Source organism: Entelurus aequoreus, linkage group LG02, assembly GCF_033978785.1.
Source record: "Entelurus aequoreus isolate RoL-2023_Sb linkage group LG02, RoL_Eaeq_v1.1, whole genome shotgun sequence".
NCBI classification, from domain to species: Eukaryota; Metazoa; Chordata; class Actinopteri; order Syngnathiformes; family Syngnathidae; genus Entelurus; species Entelurus aequoreus.
The window spans coordinates 45,041,101-45,059,023 of NC_084732.1; the positions used below are offsets into that span (position 1 = coordinate 45,041,101).

A 17,923-nucleotide genomic window follows, 5' to 3' on the forward strand; every position below is an offset into this window, starting at 1 on the left:
TTTGCAAGTTCCAAAACGAATGGAAACAATAATTTCAGTTCATCCAGGACAGTTCGAAGGGGAAGGGGTATGTATGTTGCCTGTACATTTTGTACAACAGACTTCTCCATTGAACACGGTGGCCGAAACGATATACTCATTCATGAACGGAGAAGTTAAACAGGACAATGCTGCCATCTACTGGATAGCCTCCGTAACACTGAAATTCAAGTACCGTAATTTCCGGACTATAAGCCGCACCCGACTATAAGCCGCACCAGCTAAATTTAGGGGAAAATACAGATTGCTCCATATATAAGCCGCACCCGACTATAAGCCGCAGGGTTTTGATGTGTAATTACCGTAGTATATAGGGGTTCCTGCTACCACGGAGGGGATTGTCGGGACAGAGATGACTGTTTGGGAACGCAAAGCGTCCCATTTATTAACAATAAATCTTTCAATCATTCAATCAAACTTTCACATCTTTGACATGGCGAACAGCATTCGTGCAGAATACAAATAATACAACGGTGCAAAGTAATACAAAGTGCTCGCATGTACGTTATCAAAATAACCAGCCTACCGGTATATGAAAAGTCAGTCTTTAATCATTGTGTCATCGTCTTCCTCCTGCGTACTAAAACCACCGAAATCCTCTTTGTCGGTGTCGGAAAAGAACAGGCCGTAAATAAGCCGCACCCTTGTATAAGCCGCAGGGACCAGAACGAGGGGAAAAAGTAGCGGCTTATAGTCCGGAAATTACGGTATTTATTTTATTTATATGTATAATAAAATAAATAAATATATATATATACTGTATATATATATATATGTATAGCTAGAATTCACTGAAAGTCAAGTATTTCATACATATATATATATATATATATATATATATATATATATATATATATATATATATATATATATATGTATATATATATGCGTATGAAATACTTGAGTTGGTGAATTCTAGCTGTAAATATACTCTCCTCTTAACCACGCCCCCCACCCCAACCACCTCCCGATATCGGAGGTCTCAAGGTTGGCAAGTATGACAATACATACATAGAAAAGACACTTAATAACAAAATATATGCCTATGAAATGCTACACATTAACAGTACTACAATCCATCATGTATAAAATAAATAACAAAAGGGAATTAAAAAAACAGTCTTTAGTGTAGTAGCTCTTTAGGCTTAGTTTTAAAAATCCTTACATTATTGGACTCCTTTAATACACAAGGCAGCCTATTCCACTGGGAAGCAGTTACAGTATGTATAACACCGTTTTTTGCATAGCACATGTTCTTGCTCCTGGTACTACAGTGTTTCCATTAGTCTGTTGCCTAGTGGAGTGTCTGTGTATGTTACAAACATATATTTTTGGCCTCAAATACCAGCAGTTTTTTTAGTAAGCGCTTATCAACATATAACTATGATAGATTGTGGTGCATACTGTCAATACTTGTCCAAAGTGGGCACTCCACGGCCAATCGTGCGGCCTTATTCTGCATAAATTGGAGCTTTGGAATATCTTTCTTTGGAGCGCACGACCAAATCACAGAGCAATAATCAAGATGAGACAACACCAATGACTCTGATTGAAAAATCAGTCATAAAATAGGCACATCTTCTAATAACAGAAAGGGTCCTGCCCATTTTAGACACTATCTTGTTTATATGACAAGACCAATTGAATATTTATAGTTAACCCTAACAGCTCAGTTTCATGCATCTGCTCCAAATAAATACATTTTAAAGTGAGTGACAGCGGTGTCCGTGTATGTTTTGGAATTTTAATTTTCTTTTCATAAATAAAAATGAAAAAACAAAAAACTACTGTTTTTTTTAAATTTCGTTTTGAAACACAAAAAAGAAAATTGAGAAACAAACGTTTTTCTTTTTTTGGTTTTGAAAAGAAAAATTAAGATCCGCAGTAAACAGAAACAGAAAAACAGATGCTTTCCGTAGTCTGACACCAAGTCTTTATTTTCAAAGTAAAAGCTGTCACGTGGTGTTGGTGACGAACCCCAAGATGCAGAGAAGGCAGCATTGGTGCAGGAAAACATGATTTAATGTCGAAAATAAGAAGGTAAAACACAAACCAGGAACTAGGCGACAGGAAACAGGATACCAGGAAACAGGAACTAGGAACAAAAAGGCAGCATGCTGCAAACAGCTACAGGATACAAGTACAGCTTCAACGACGACAAGTATTAGCGACAGACAATACTCCAGCACAGACTGGATTGCAAGTCAGGTTTAAATAGTAGCTGGCTGATTGACACCAGGTGTGGCCAGGTGCCAATCAGCCGCAGCTGAGGGGAAGCAGCGCTCAGGGAGACAAGCAGGAAACAACCAAAATAAAAGCGCTGACAGGAAATAAAGACAAACAGAGGAAAAACTAAAACATAACCAAACTGTCAGGGACAAGCCTGACAGTAGACCCCCCTTCCGATAACGGATACCAGACGTTCTAGAAACCCCCCCACTCCAAAATAAAACCCAGACCAAAGTCACGGGAGGGTGGAGGGAGGAGAAGACGGTAGGCCGCCAGGCCAAGTGTCCCCGCAACCAGCGGGGAAGAGTCAGGTGGCGACGGCGAGTTTAACGCCGCCGCAATTTGCGAGGCGCCCATGGAACGACCACATTTGTGGCCGGCGAGAGGATGGTGGCGCCCTCTGCTGCTGGCCCACCGGAGAGGATGGTGGCGCCCTCTGCTGCTGGCCCACCGGAGAGGATGGTGGCGCCCTCTGCTGCTGGCCCACCGGAAAGGATGGTGGCGCCCTCTGCTGCTGGCCCACCAGAGAGGATGGTGGCGACCTCTGCTGCTGTCCCACCGGAGATGATGGTGGCGCCCTCTGCTGCTGGCCCACCGGAGATGATGGTGGCGCCCTCTGCTGCTGGCCCACCGGAGATGATGGTGGCGCCCTCTGCTGCTGGCCCACCGGACTGCATGGTGGCGGCGTCTGCTGGCCCACCAGACTGCATGGTGGCGGCGTCTGCTGGCCCACCGGACTGCATGGTGGTGGCGTGTGCTGGCCCACCGGACTGCATGGTGGTGGCGTCTGCTGTCCACTGGACTGCATAGTGGCGTCTGCTGGCCCACCGGACTGCATGGTGGCGTCTGCTGGCCCACCGGACTGCATGGTGGCGTCCTCTGTTGCAGACCCACCGGAGAGGATGGCGCCGTCTGTTGCAGACCCACCGGGTAGAGAAGTAGCTGTGCCTCCCCAGCTGCACAGCTACTCATAGCCTCCCCCTCAAGGGACGGATCCCAGACGTCCCCCGAGAAGCCAACACAGGACAGAGATGGGTGGGAGGGATTACAAAAAGAGGCAAAGCATTTCCTCGATTCGGCCATCAATGTTAAAGCATTGTTAAGCCTCTCTGCCATCGAAATCTCCGCGGGGTTCGTGTTAGGCTGGAGTATTCTGTCACGTGGTGTTGGTGACGAACCCCAAGATGCAGAGAAGGCAGGATTGGTGCAGGAAAACATGATTTAATGTTGAAAATAAGAAGGTAAAACACAAACCAGGAACTAGGCGACAGGAAACGGGATACCAGGAAACAGGAACTAGGAACTAGGAACAAAAAGACAGCACGCTACAAACAGCTACAGGATACAAGTACAGCTTCAACGACGACAAGTATTAGCGACATCGACAATACTCCAGCACAGACTGGATGGCAAGGCAGGTTTAAATAGTAGCTGGCTGATTGACACAAGGTGTGGCCAGGTGCCAATCAGCCGCAGCTGAGGGGAAGCAGCGCTCAGGGAGACAAGCAGGAAACAACCAAAATAAAAGCGCTGACAGGAAATAAAGACAAACAGAGGAAAAACTAAAACATAACCAAACTGTCAAGGACAAGCCTGACAAAAGCGTGGATACTACAGTACTCGTGTGTCTGGCTAATATGTCTTTGGAGCCCTACACAACACAATATACAGATATCTATATGCACATATAATACGAAAGTGGAGGCAAAAAGAGATTTGATCGCGCATCACAGTACAGCTTTTCTTACAGGACAGTCCGCGGCCCTGTCTTTACAATTGCTACTTCCGGTTCCGGTGTCGAAATATGAAAACACATCAATTTTGGTCTGCTTTTCAGTTTCAGTTTCTGTTGATACGTATGTGTGTAGATATTTCTGTAGGAGTCATGTCTAAAGTATTTTCTTTACATGTTAGTCAGAATCACACTCATACGGTACCGTAGTAATTGTCTCCGCCTTTTAAACAATCAGATTGATTCCCCCAAGGAAGCTCACAACATAAGAATATCATGGATATTATTGAATACAGGGATTTAAATACACATGATGGTCTTCCGCTCTTCTTGGACTTTTATAAAACGCTTGACTGACTGGAACATGACGTTCTTTTTCGAGTGCTATAACACAAAAAAAAATTTTAAATTAAAAATTAAAACAAATAAAAAAAAATGTTTTTATTAAATCAACATAAAAAACACAAGATACACTTACAATTAGTGCACCAACCCAAAAAACCTCCCTCCCCCATTTACACTCATTCGCACAAAAGGGTTGTTTCTTTCTGTTATTAATATTTCTGGTTCCTACATTATGTATCAATCTCGATCAATACAGTCTGCAGGGATACAGTCCGTAAGCACACATGATTCTATTTTTTTATTTAAAAAAATAAACCCACCCCCCCACCCCCTCCCGTGGGACACATTTTCAAGCGTTTTCTTATTACTTGTAATAAATGGAAATGGACATTTCGTATGTAAACAATATTTTCCAATACAGTCTATGACAGACCTGGGCATTCGGCGGCCCGCGGGCCACATCCGGCCCTTTGTGCGTCCCTGTCCGGCCCGCGTGAGGCCAATCATAAATTACAAAATAAATTTTAAAAAGTATCTATGTCGAGTGTGCAATACAACAGTGCTGCTTTTGTTTTGAAAAGCGTTATTTGTATTACTTCTGTGTGGACGTATGCGCTTGTGTGATTGTGAGTGAATGTGAACAGCGGCAATCACAAATTACAAAATAAATTTTAAAAAAACATCTATGTCGTGCGTGCAATACAACTGTGTTGCTTTTATTTTGAAAATTGTTATTTATGTGCGTATGTCCGTGTGTAACCTGTGAGTGAAGGTGCACAGCGACAAGTGATGCCCAGTTACCACGGAGATGTCAGCTCACGCTAAAAAAAAGAAAAGTTGATGACGAATGCCGTGTTTCCAACAAGACATGGACTGCCAAGTATTTCTTTGCAGAAATTAAAGGTAAAGCCGCGTGCTTAATTTGTGGTACACAGGTTGCTGTGTTTAAAGAATATAATTTGAAATGCCACTACACGACGAAGCACGAGGAAAAATACCGGAATCTGTCTGATGAAGCGCGCGCAAGGGAGGCTGATGCGTTGATGTTAAAACTGCAAATCCAACAAGGACTTTTTGCCATATTTCACACCCCCAGAGATGCAGCCGTCAGGACATGTTTCGTCATTTCTCACAAAATCGCCAGGAAAATTAAGGCGTTTTCTGATGGAGAGTTTATTAAGGAGTGCTTATTGGACTCTGTTGCGCTGATATGCGATTTTTTAAATTTATTTTGTAATTTATGATTGGCCTCACGTGGGCCAGACAGGGACGCACAAAGGGCCGGATGTGGCCCGCGGGCCGCCGAATGCCCAGGTCTGGCCTAGACGTTAAAAAATAAACAACAAACAGGAGCACTGAAACACGTAAATACGTCTTGTGTGTAAACTAGTGAGCGTCTGACTGCCGCGCGGCTACTACCGGAAACTAGAGGAGGGAGCAACTTGCCTTCAAAATAAAGGTCCCTTCTTATATTACCTGATAATGTTACGTCACACTCCCCGCCTGGTATAAATACTATACCACTATTTCGAAATGCAGTAGGAACATGCTTGATACAAGTTACAGAAACCTAACTTAATTTAGTCTGTATCATTAGCTGTCAAGAGGAGGACTGTCTCAGAGACAGGTCTCAGAAAAGTCTTTGCAGATCCAGATCTTGTGACGTTGAGTTGTATCTTCTTGATCTTCCCATCCTGGTCGGGGAAAGTCTTTGTGACAAGAGCCAGGGGCCACTCGTTCCTCTTAGCTTGATTGTCTTTGAGCTTGGCCTCTACGGGTTCGTCTAATGGTGACAGGCCAGGGGCCGAACACGTCAAGTTCCACATAGGTAAAAGGTGACTCTGTGCACAGACGGTCGGGGGGAAGATCCGCCATTTTCTGTTCAGCAGTCCTTCCGCAAAGTTTGTTGCAAACCACACATGCGGAAAATGCTGTAGATGCACCGTTTAGCACCAACGATCCAGTATCTTGCTGTACGGATGGATCCTTTGGTGAAGACACGACCCTGATGTTTGACCTTTTGGTGGTAGTGTCTCACAAGGAGCTTCCCAATTTGGTTGCGGGCTGGAATGATAATAAGAAACTGCTCTCCAATGTGTGGCATGCTTGAGCCTTCCTTCTATCCTCAAAAGTCCCTTTTCATCCATGTAAGGGTCCAGCTTTCTTAGGGGACTATCTTTTGGAATTTTTTTTCCCAGCAGCCAAGCAGTCGAGCTCAGCTCGGTTAGTCTCTTTTTGCACACAACTAATTATGAGAGTCTGTGCTTTGATAGTTGTTGTGCTGTACAGGGTTAGTGTTAAGTTAAAGTTAAAGTACCAATGATTGTCACACACACACTAGGTGTGGTGAAATTTGTCCTCTGCATTTGACCCATCCCCTTGATCACCCCCTGGGAGGTGAGGGGAGCAGTGGGCAGCAGCAGTGTGGACACTCTAACCACTAGGATGTCGCCGGTTGTGACTGATGCTCTTTTGCGTTCCAGCATGTTGGTTATGAAAGAGATAGCCCGTACGAGTGACTTCCATGTGGAAAATCACTCAAACTGATGAGATCCCAGCTTAGAGTGAGGAATGGAGAGTGCTGTAGCATAGGAATGTACCTCGCTGTCAGTGTCTGGGTCGACAAGTTTGTGATGTTCCATTTCAGAGCTGGGAACTTCATCAGGCAGGGACAGAAAGGTGGGTCCTGTGAGCCATGTAGTGTTCTTAAGCTCTGTTGCAGGAACTGATCGTGTAGCATGATCTGCTGGGTTTTGAGTTGTGTGGACGTAGTGCCACTGATCTGGTTTGGTTGACCTTCTAATTCGCTGCCCCTATTGCAGACGTACACGTAGAATCGCCTGGTCTGGTTGTAGATGTATCCCAGGACTACTCTGCTGTCTGTATTGAAATGCATTGTGTCGATACAAACGTCCAGCTCTCTCTGTACCAACTCTGGCATTTCCACTGCAAGTACAACAGCTCCTAATTGCAGTCTTGGAATAGTGTGAGCAGATTGAGGTGCTAGTTTTCCTTTCCCATGACAAAACCGACGTGGCACCCTCCATTACTGTCAATTACTTTGAGGTAGCCTGCGGCAGCGATAGCCTTTACTGAAGTGTCACAGAAAAAAATTAAGCTCTCTCTTCTGAGCGGTAGACAAGGTGGTAGGTAAGTACGCTCCAGGTATCCTGATGTCCTGCAGATCTTGTAATGAATCTTTCCACATCTTCCATTCAGCTTCCTTTGTCTTTTGTAGAGGGGCGTCCCAGTCGAGGGCTTCGATGGAAAGTCCCACTTGATCATCATCCTTAGTGCTCTGGAAGATCGTGTTGCCCAAGTTGCTGGCATCAAGGACAGGGATGTTTAATTTATGGTTGTGAGCAGAAGTTGCATTGTGAACTTAGGAGCTGAACCTTTCCTTGATCTGAAGCTGGTTGGGACATGGAGTGAGGAGAGACGATCTTCCATTTACAAGCACACTTGTACGGTAGGAAGTCACAGGTGCCGCTTTGTGGGCTGACCCGAGGCACACATCCCCTACGACGACCCAGCCAAAATCCAGTCGTTGGGCAAAGGGGGCACTATGAGGACCGTTACGCTGCTCTCTGAGTTTATGGACCTGAAGGACGTTGCGTCCAAGAAGTACTAGTATCTGGGTTTTAGGGTCCAGACGTGAGATCATGTGAGCGATGGACTTCAACTGGTTGTGGTGTCGTGCGACCTCGGGAGTCGGGATCTCGGACCGGTCGTCTGGCATGTGGTTACATTCTATGAGTGTTGAAAGCACCACACTTGTTTTTCCATCCAGAGACACTGCGATGAACCCAGTAACTCTCCTTCCGGATGTCTCGGTGACTCCTGCACATGTCCGCAGAGTGTAAGGTGTGTCTGAACCTTTGAAGAGGTCAAAGAATTCAGACCTCGCCAGGGATCTGTTGCTCACCAGGTGGGTCGTGGAGGAGCAACACTTAAAGCAGACCCCATTGTCTTTCAGGAAGGCTCTGCACTCTACAAGTGGCTTTCTTCGAAAACCCCGGCACTTCTTCATAGGATGGGGTTTCTGATGTATGGGACACTGTCTCCCGACATCGTGGGGCTTGTAACTTGAACTGAACATTTGAGAAGTTGGGTTGTTTCCTTCGACATCTGTCTTGTGGGTAAATACTTGTCTTTTAGCGTATCTTGCCCCTCTTTCGAACTGTTCGTGCTTTGAGGGCTGATTAGATGTTTTCGACTGACTTGGAGTGAGGGAAAAACTGGGGTCGTTTCTTCTACGTGCTTCAAAGATGAAGTCGGTGAAGTAGGCAAAGGGGGGAAAGAAAACATTGTACTTCTCCTTGTACTGAGAACCCTTAGCCAACTATTTCTCTTGCAGACCGTGTGGCAGCTTTTTAACAATGGGGTTCACACCCTGGCTCTGTCCAGGTATGAAAGCCCTTGCAGGTAGCCTTCAGACTCAGCAGCGATTAACTCTGAGAGCAGGTCTCCAAGTTCCTTTAGTTTTGTGGGTTCTTTGTTGGACAGCTTCGGAAAATCCTCTAGTCTTTTGAAGAGGGCTCTCTCGATCACCTCCGGGGAGCCGTAGCACTCTTCTAGGCATTCCCAGACAAGTTGTAGGCCTACAGCAGGGTTGGCGACATGGACGGAGCGAATTCTTCTGACATGCTCCGAGGACTCTCTTCCTAGCCACTTTGTTAATAGGTTGAGTTCCTCACTGGCACTTAAGTTGAGTTCTCTAGTGGCGTTGATGTAAGAGGACTTCCATGCCCAGTAGTTTTCCAGGTGGTCGTTGAACTGGGTGAGGCCAGAGCTCACAAGCTCCCGGCGCACAAAATATCTTGCAATGTCGCTCATAGCAGTCATGTCGTTTGGATTTGGCTGTGGTGGGGTTCTGAGAGGAGGATAATGTGACTGGACAGGCGAGAACTGACGGGGTGATACCCTGTCAGGGAATTCTCGGTGTACTGCAGGCACCCATCTTGTGGGTTGCTGTGTAGCAGCTGCTGTTGACCTCCCAGGTTGTAGTGTAGGAACTGAAATTGTCAAATCTTTAGGTAGTTGAGCTGTAGCTGGCAGTTGAGGAGCTTGCGAAATATATGTTTTGAGTACAGGAGGCTCTTCATAGCTAGATTGTCGCTTCGTTTGTTGTTCGACATAGTCGTGCGTGCGTTGGTTGCTGTCGCTAGCCAATCCAAAGTGGTTCATTCTACTTCCCTCACGACTCTCAAGCTCTTTTGCTTATTCGAAGAATTGGGTTTCAGCTAATGCAGCTCCTATCTCCTTGTCATGTTCCAGTGTTGATAACTCGGCTGCTATTCTGGCCTCTTTAGCCTTCAATTCTGCTTCTCGGTGTCCGTAGGAAGCGCTTGCATGCGCAGCTTCCAGTTTAGCATGGGCCCTGATTGCAGGTTTTCTAGTTGAGGAAAGACTGGATTCTCCAGTTGTCGTGGAGTGCAGGGAGGCAGCGGTCTTGTTCCGTGCTGGCGACGAAGCTTGTCTTTTTACTATTCCGTCCTACGTGACTGTGTCTGTGACGTAAACAAGTTGACTTATAGTTAACATGAAGATCCCAAGGAAAAGGAAGAAAGAGTCCAAGCCTTTTATCTTTAAGAAGGTGAAGTGTTTTTCACAGAGAATGCACTTTTCCTTTCCTCTTGTCTAATTAGTCATTTCTTTCTTTGCTTTCTCTTTTCCTTGTTTTTGTTTTGTTTTTGTTTTGTTTTGTTTTGTTTTCTTTTCTTTTATAAAACTATATAAAGAGACACAATATATATGTCAAATAAACTACACTAAGTAACTACACCCTCCCTTATAGGAGTGAGCTAGCGAGCAAATAAACTACATGCTAAGTAGCAGCAAGCTAAAACAGGAGAGCAAGCTATCGTCGCAAGTACTATTTCTACATTTACACGCACACAAAACGTCTACATGAAACAAAACGTCTCATAAAACAGACACAGGACTTACAGACAATGTTTCCAAGGTACTTCGTGGGAAGAAACAACAAACAGGAGCGCTGAAACACGTAACTACGTCTCGTGTGTAAACTAGTGAGCGTCTGACTGCCGCGCGGCTACTACCGGAAACTAAAGAAGGGAGCAACTCGCCTTCAAAATAAAGGTCCCTTCTCATTACCTGATAATATTACGTCACATGATTAGATAAAATAGTTAGTGCATTAATGAAATGTTGTGTAAGATTAGTTATGGAAGTAATAATGGGCAGTGCGGCAAACTATTTTTAAGCAGAAATAAGATTTGTTTTGGCAATGCTCTGTGCGATTGTTTCAATTCAGAAAGAGGTGGATGAAAGTGAAATGTCTTGCTCATAATTAAGCAAGTTGCTTTGTGCATCCATAATATCTACAACCCACCGTATACTTTTCTGCATGCCACCATCATCCATCCATTTTCTACCGCAACCATCATAATACAGCCATTTGTTTGTGTGTCAAATAAATATGTTCTTCCAAATTGACTTTGAGTTTGAGTTTATTTCGAACATGCATGCATACAACATGATACATCACAATTTGCAGTTTCTCTATTCAACATATTTGAAAAGGAGTAGGAAGAAGCAAAGCTTATTTAATCCTACCCCTTTTCCTTTACATGGCAGTTGCTAACACTTTTGTTTACTTCCTGTTTTCAATTTGTTCTCAATATATTCCAAAAGTAATAATATTGAAAATAAATAAATAATTATTATTGGAGTAAGTTATTTTTCATATGGTGAGATAAATAAGATTATCTAGAAAATGAATGGATGGATGAAATATTGGAACGTGATGAGGTGACAAGTTATGTGTGTACATCATCTTTTAATAAAATAAATCTGCTAGTGAAAGTCTGATAATTTAACAGGAAGCTTCTACATTTGAATGTCGCATATCATGGAACTTCAATCCTTCTAATTTATCAAATATTGTTTGGGGGAATTCAGTACCAGAAGGAATCACAATTTTTAATCCATGACTTCCACCAGTTCAATTTCAGGGTACCATTTAAACCAGTGATTCTCAAACTGTGGTACGAGTATCATTAATGGTACCGGGGCTCCGTCTAGTGCAGACCTGGGCATTCTGCGGCCCGCGGGCCGCATCCGGCCCTTTGTGCGTCCCTGTCCGGCCCGCGTGAGGCCAATTATAAATTACAAAATAAATTTTAAAAAGTATCTATGTCGAGTGTGCAATACAACAGTGCTGCTTTTGTTTTGAAAATCGTTATTTGTATTACTTCCGTGTGGACGTATGCGTGTGCGTGATTGTGAGTGAATGTGAACAGCTGCAATCATTAATTACAAAATAAAGTTGAAAAAACATCTATGTCGTGCGCGCAATACAACTGTGCTGCTTTTATTTTGAAAAGTATTATTTATGGGCGTGTGTCCGTGTATAACCTGCGAGTGAAGGTGCACATGCAGCGACAAGTGATGCACGGTTTACACCCGAGACGCTAAAAAGAGAAAAGTTGATGAAGAATGGCGTGTTTTCAACAAGACATGGACTGCCATGCAACGTTCCTTCTATGGTGCGTGCCTGCGCAATTGCGCACTGCTCAAGCGTCTGCTGCGCGCAGCAAATATATGCCCCGCACCAAATCAAATCCCATCTGAATTCTAAACAAAATAAACATATTTATTCTATGTAATTTTGCAATGCAACTCTGAGTGACAGTGACAACAAGCGGCCCTAACGGTGTTCGTCAACACCGTTCAATTGAACACCGTTCAATTATTGTAACGTCTATCCAGATGCTTCGAGGCCAGGAATTATATCGATCACTTTATTGAGCAAAACTGTTTATATTCGGACATAACCACACCAAAAACATAAGTAAAACACTTCTATCTCGAAAAACTAGTCATTTTCTGCCGTACAAACCAGGCCAAAACCAACTTGTCATCTGTCACCAACACGCATAGCACTAAACCACTGGTGCGTTTATGGCCAACAAAAAGTCGGACAACTCAAACACCACACAAAGTTACACTATGACTCCTCAGTCATACGTGTGCTTATTTTACTGTCATTTATTATTAATGTTAATTTATTTATGTTAGTCATGGAATGCTGTTACACACACTATGTTGAAGTATTACTATTATTATTAATTATTATTATTATAATTATTATGTATCTTACGGTATATATCAAAAATAATATTGAGCAAAATTTAATTGAAATATTGTCGATGTGGCCCTCCAGCAGTGCTCGGGTTGCTCATGCGGCCCCCGGTAAAAATTAATTGCCCACCCCTGGTCTAGTGGTTCGCCAAATAATCACTTGATTAAAGTAAAGTGTTTTATTTTCCTATATTCAAACACTGTGTTACTGTTCAAACTGTGTGTAATGTTACAGTGGCAGAAACATATTAAATATACTTGCTAACAAAAAACCTCTGCCTTGTTTTTTTATGAATATGTAGGCCGACAACGCTACTGTATTTTAATGTTGGTCATTATGGTGGTACTTGGTGAGCAAAGCTCTTTTTGAGGTGGTACTTGGTGAAAAAAGTTTGAGAGCCACTGATTTAAACAATCTATAACTTTTAGTCCTCCATCTTTATATTATTTCACCATGTTGCCATTCTCCTATATAATAATAATAATGGATTAGATTTTATATCGCGCTTTTCTATTGTTATATACTCAAAGCGCTCACAGAGAAGTGGGAACTCATCATTCATTCACACCTGGTGGTGGTAAGCTACATTTGTAGCCACAGCTGCCCTGGGGTAGACTGACGGAAGCGGGGCTGCCAATTTGCGCCTATGGCCCCTCCGACCACCACCTATCATTCATTCATCATTCATTCACCAGTGTGAGCGGCACCGAGGGCAAGGGTGAAGTGTCCTGCCCAAGGACACAACGGCAGCGATTTGGCTGTCAAGAGGCGGGGAGCGAACCTGCAACCCTCAGGTTTCTGGCACGGCCACTCTACCCTCTACGCCATGCCGCCCTCAATATACCAGTGATTCTCAAACTGTGGTACGAGTACCATGGTATATAATGAGTCTTATTTTTCCAAATGAAATTAAAGTTGAGTTGGTTTATGTTTTTATTATTCGGGTAGGTATGAAATGAGAATAAGCAGGATAAATACACCTGGATAAACTTTCCATTTTGTTTAAGTAAATACGTCCAAGTATTGACAAATCTCTTTGTGGCTTGCATAAATTTAGTTTGGCATTCTTTAATTTTATTTGCTATGTTTGTTTTCTGGGAGTTAATTTGTTTTTGTTTTTATTTTGATTGGTTAATACCTAAATATCTCACCTCAGACTTTACAGGGACATTGAAAATATTTGTATTAACACGTTCATGGATAGGAAACAATTCCCATTTTTAAGGTCCAGACAAAGTCCTGATACATTAGAGAATTCCTGAATCTTTTTAATAGCAGTTTACATTTGTTCTTCATTTTTTAGGAAAAGGTTGTGCCTGAGACTAGTAAGACACAATTATTATTAATATTATAAAGTCGTCTAATTATCTCCCGAAACTTATTAACAAATCCAGTGTGTTCCAGTACTAGTAAAAGAACGTCATGTTCCAGTGAGTCAAGCGCTTTATAAAAGTCCAAGAAGAGCAGAAGACCATCATGTGTAATTAAATCACTGCATTCAATAATGTCCATGACAGTCTTATGTTGTTATAAATGGAGCGTCCTTGGGGGAATCGATCTGATTGTTTAAAAGGCGGAGACAATTACTACGGTACCGTGTGCCAGAGACTCTGACTAACATGTAAAGAAAAGTTCCAAGACTTCTACTGAAAATATCTACACACATATCAACAGAAACTGAAACTGAAAAGCAAACCAAAAGTGATGTGTTTTCATATTGTGACACTGGAACCGGAAGTAGTGATTTTAAAGACAGGACCACGGATTGGCCTGTAAGAAAATCTGTACTATGATGTTCGATCAAATCTCTTTTTACCTCCACTTTCATATGATATGGGCATATACTGTAGATACATCATATATGTAAACGTCAGACCTTGTTGTGCCATGTCTAAAATATTTTCTATGTAGTGCTCCAAAGACATTTTAGCCAGACCCACGGGTATCCCCGCTTTTACTTTGGAAAAAAAAACTTCTGGTGTCAGATGATGAAAAACCATTCGTTTTGGTCTGTTTTTCCATTTTTGTTTACTGGGGATTTTCATTTTTCTTTTCAAAACCAAAAAAGGAAAACGCTTTGTTTTCCAATTTTCTTTTTTTGTATTTTAAAACAAAATTCAAATAAACCAGTCGTTTTTTGTTTTTCAATATCTCCTTGTGAAAAGAAAATTGAAATGCCAAAACATAGACTAACCCAGAATCATGTATTTTGTTTGACTGTTATTTAGAACAAGCCCATTAAAGGCCTACTGAAATGAATTTGTTTTATTTAAACGGGGATAGCAGGTCCATTCTATGTGTCATACTTGATCATTTCGCAATATTGCCATATTTTTGCTGAAAGGATTTAGTAGAGAACATTGACAATAAAGTTCGCAACTTTTGGTCACTGATAAAAAAAAGCCTTGCCTGTACCGGAAGTAGCGTGACGTTGCAGGTTGAAAGGCTCCTAGTGTCGGATAGCGCGTCTGCTATCCAAGTCAAAGTCCTCCTGGTTGTGTTGCTGCAGCCAGCCGCTAATACACCGATCCGGCCTACAGCTTTCTTCTTTGCAGTCTTCATTGTTCATTAAACAAATTGCAAAAGATTCACCAACACAGATGTCCAGAATACTGTGGAATTTTGCGATGAAAACAGAGCTTTTTGTATTGGATACAATGGTGTCTGAATACTTCCGTTTCAACCATTGACGTCCCGCGCATATGTCATCATACATAGACGTTTTCAACTGGAAGTATTGCGGGAAATTTAAAATTGCACTTTATACGTTAACCCGGCAGTATTGGCATGTGTTGCAATGTTAAGATTTCATCATTGATATATAGACTATCAGACTGCGTGGTCGGTTGTAGTGGGTTTCAGTAGGCCTTTAATGTCAACCCAACTGGACACACAGTCCAGTTCACTTTGCAGTACATTGCTTAAAATATGTATATTATTAGAAGATGTATGTAGTGTATACATACATAGTTATAGATGCTCCTTTTACATTAAAAATAAAGATCATTAGAAAAAATAGGGAAGAGCACAGGACCAAAGCAGCTGCCTTGAGGAATTCCACCATCTATTCTCTTTACATTAGAAAAGTTACCATTAAAATACACAGTTTGAGACATATTAGTTAAATATATATCCATCCAACTAATTGCACAGTTCTTAAAACCATATGCAGAAAGCTGCTCTCAACAGTAAGCCATGATCTATGCTGCGATAAAATCTAACAAGACAGCGCCAACATATTTTTTCTCATCAATTTGTTGCTGCCAATCATCAGTCAAATGGACAAGTGCTGTAGCTGTACATAGAGTGACCAGCTTTGCAGGCATACTGAAACTCAGAACCAAGATTAAAATAGGAGAAATAGTTTAAAATTTGAGATACACAATTTTTTCCATGATTTTGCTAAGAACAGGTAGAATACTAATTGGTCTACTACTGGCTCCACGGAAGGCTTTCTTATTGTTTTTGGGTATGGGTGTCACTTTGGCTATTTTCCAGGCTTGGGGAATACACAATCAACCTTAAGTGTTGGAATACACAATCAACCTTAAGTGTTGGTTGCACTTTATTCAAATAAGATGTGAATATATTGGCCAATAATTGTTGTTTAATTGCTTGTTTGTATCCATAATTAATTTATACCTAAGCCCCTACAAGAAATAATAAGAATATAGAAACTTCACCTACAGTGTCCAATATACAGTACTTATTTCACAGTAACACTGGTAGATTTTTCTTTGCTAAAAAGTCACTCAATCAATTTAACTCACTGAAATGTTTTGGATCATATCGTTTTAAAATAAATTAATGTGGTTCCTGAATCTATCGGCATCATCAAATTATGATTCGAATCGGATCGTTGTTAAAAACAAACAATGAATCGTTACACCCCTATTAATTCGCTAAAAAGAAACATTGTAGTGACACACCTGTCTTAAATAAAGCCTATTTATGAGAGGTGGCACTATTGAGTATTCAAATAAACCCGTTAAAAAAGTAGAAATTACCCAAGTATCACAGTACCTGCTATACAAAGTTCCTGAATATTGGCAGGAATTGAAATACACCGTTGTATATTCCAATACAGAGTATTCCAAACATGTTCAATAGGTGACATGTCCAGTGAGTATGCTGGGCATGCAAGAACTGGGATGCTTCCAGCTTCCAGGAATTGTATACAGATCTGTGCAACATGAGGTGATGGTCATGGATGAATGGCACAATAATGGGCCTCAGGATCTCGTCATGGTATTTCTGTGCATTGAAAATGCACAGCCAATGGCCACCATGTGGACTACTCGATCCACAATGTTGACCAACACAACGCCACTGCCCTGAACAGTCAGTTTCAAACACAAACTGCATTCAGGTCGAGACCTCGATGCATGAAGATGACAAGTATGTATGTTTTGAATATAGAAAAGTTGCCTAAATAGTCTTGTAAGTTGAACAACAAATATAACTGTGTGAAAAGGGGCAGATAAGATAAGTTTTTACTTTTTTCTGCTCCTTTTTACTCTTTATTTTTTGAATGTTATATTGATTGATATTTTGTTTGACCTTGGATGAATGAAATAAAGTGAAGTGAATTATATTTATATAGCGCTTTTTTCTAAAGACTCAAAGCACTTTACATAGTGAAACCAATTATCTACATATTTAAGCTACATTTAAACCAGTGTGGGTGGCACTGGGAGCAGGTGGGTAAAGTGTCTTACCCAAGGACACAAAGCCAAGTGACTAGGATAGCGGAAGCGAGGATCGAACCTGAAACCCTCAAGTTGCTGGCACAGCTTCTCTACCAACCGAACCACACTGCCCCCAATGAAAATAAAAAAACAAATAAAACAAGCATGAAGCTGGGCTTCCTTGAGACGGTTTCTGACAGTTTGTGCAGAAATTCTTTGGTTATGAAAAGCGATTGTTGCAGCAGCTATCCAGCTGAACATGCTGGATATGGTGGTCCTGGGCCGGTCAGCGGTTGTGAGGCCAGTTTGAAGTGCTGGTAAAAATTTCTGAAAGGCCTTTGAAGATGGTTTATGGTAGAGAAATGAACATTCATATCATGAGCAACAGCTTTGACGAACAGTCCTGTAAACAGCATGCCTACTGCACAAGTGCACACCCCCTCAACTTTTGCAACATCTGTTGTATTAAAACTGCATATTCTTGAGTGACCTTTTATTGTGGCCAGCCGAGGCACACCTGTGCAATAATCATGCTGTCTTATTAACATTGTGATACGACACAGCTGTGAGATTCATGAATTGTCTTAGCAAAGAGTCATTTCTCACAGATTTGTGAACAATATTTGAGATAAATAGGCCACTTGTCTGCATATAACAAGTTTTATATCTTTAGATTCAGATCTTAAATGATGGGAGCTAAACAAAAGTGTTGGGTTTATATTTTTGTTCTGTGCAGCTGGGCCTAGGTGGAGGCCTGCACTCTACTGAGTAAATTGTAGAAGA

At 42.0% G+C, this 17,923-nt stretch overlaps 1 protein-coding gene across 2 annotated transcripts in view; it reads right to left on the bottom strand.

The window, feature by feature from the left end:
* Window positions 1–17,923, bottom strand: part of LOC133634751 (mucin-17-like) — a 33,691-nt gene that overhangs the window by 13,878 nt on the left and 1,890 nt on the right. The window lies entirely within an intron of this gene.